The sequence below is a fragment of the Pinus tabuliformis genome, chromosome Q, assembly GCF_031772625.1.
Source record: "Pinus tabuliformis cultivar Carrire ecotype Pingquan chromosome Q, CPIR1, whole genome shotgun sequence".
Classification (NCBI taxonomy): Eukaryota; Viridiplantae; Streptophyta; class Pinopsida; order Pinales; family Pinaceae; genus Pinus; species Pinus tabuliformis.
In genome coordinates, this window is record NC_142296.1 from 1275167068 (window position 1) to 1275168912 (window position 1845).

The 1845-nt window shown below is 39.2% G+C and overlaps 1 pseudogene; it reads left to right on the plus strand.

Moving 5' to 3' along the window:
- The first annotated feature begins 237 nt into the window (after positions 1-237).
- Positions 238-1441, plus strand: LOC149224501 (calmodulin-like protein 2 pseudogene; annotated as a pseudogene).
- The last annotated feature ends 404 nt before the right edge of the window (positions 1442-1845 follow it).

The window sequence follows — 1845 nt, forward strand, 5'->3', positions numbered from 1 at the left end:
CATACCAGAGGGGTTACTGCGTAAAAATACTGCGTGCGGGGAAATCACACGTTATAGGTGTCTAGCCTGTAGGTAGAAACGACCAACAACCTTCATTATGAACAATGTTAAATGCCCATTAACCACGCGTTTTCCAGGCATGCAAAGCCCGAATTGACGAACAACCCCCACCGCCAATACACCTGACTTCACGCGCAATTGAATAACCGGCCTCTGTATTTATATTCATTCACTCGACGGACGCAGAGAACAGGCTTCTAGGCGGGAATTTTGCAATCGGCTTAGAGGCATTTCGTCGCTGCAAGTCTGCCTGCTAATCAGAATCAATATGTCTCACGGCTCCAGAAATTTTCACTGTAAAGGCAGCGAAGGAGGCAGCAGACCCTCGGGTGGCCTGTGCAGTGATTTATTTGCCACAGATTATCTTAGTAAATTAGATAACCCATCAGAAGCTGCGAAGCTTCGGAGAATTTACGATACTGTGGATGAAAATGGTGACGGGAAGCTCACGATTGAGGAGATCAGTGGGTTCTTAAAGAAGCTGGGAATGCAAATGTCGGATGAAGATGTGGAGTCTATCGTTCGTTCCCTCTCCAGCAGCGAGGATGGAAGTCTCAGATTCGATCAGTTTATTTCCTTATACGAATCGCTGTGCAACGATATTGGATTAAAAGACAATAGTGGGGAGGGGGCCGAATCGCCTGATGATTTAATGGAAGCGTTCAGAGTGTTTGATAAGAACAGAGATGGGTACATCTCTTCTGAGGAACTGCAACAGATTCTTCTCAATCTGGGATTAAGCGAGGGCAGAGATTTGGGTAACTGCCAAAAAATGATTTGCAATTTTGATTTGGACTCCAATGGGCTATTAGACTTCTTCGAGTTCAAAACTATGATGAGTAAAAATTAATTTATTTTAAACACCATAGAACGTACGTTTAGATTTGACAAAAGTCTTTGGAATTCATTTATTTTTTCATGAAGTATTACCAAGAGACCAAGAGGGCCATGGTGTACAATTAGTTGAGCTGTGTCTCTGTACCAATTCCATGGTGTACACCTACCCACATGTCACAATGCCTTTTGTTTTTTTAATCTCAAATTTTCGTTTTAATGTTAGGGGAGGGACACCATTACCTGTCCACCCACTGGTCTAAGTAAGTTGGCAAGGTGAAAGACACCACGGTTGCGACTGATGTAGAGTGGGTCCTGCCACGTGTTGCGGTGGTGGTTGGGTGCATTTAATATACCATTATTTGTGGCAATTAGGGTTTCAGTTTGCTTGTTTTGTGGCATGTCTTTGCTTCTTTGTGTTATTTCGTTGGGATCTTGTCTTTCCAATGCTCTCCTCTCTACTCTAATAATGGTTCACTTTGTTTGTCATTATGGAGCTAGTCACTGAGCTAAGTTGTTTGTAGTGGTTCATTTTTGCTTTAGAATTTATGGTGTGGTTGTTTTATTTAAAAAAAGAGACCTTTTGCTTTTGACATATGGTATAATTGAGATTTTTGAAACAAATTGTCTTTAGTGTTATTTTTTGGAAGCTTTTCTGGTGGGTTTTTAACGTGTAATTTCTTAAAATCCAGTAAAAATTTATTGAAATCACAACTTGATAAGTAACTCTGCACATTCAAAGTGTGTTTTCAAATACTGAATCTATATATACAGTAAAAAAAATTATTTTAAATAATACAAATCAAAATATGACCTCAAATTTTTTGACCAAATTCCAATACCTAAAATTCGAAAACCATCCACTAAAATTCAAGTTATATGAGAGAAGTCAAACGTCAAAATCAATGTTGACGATTTTCTTTTAAAGAGTCAGATATATGTAAAGTTTCT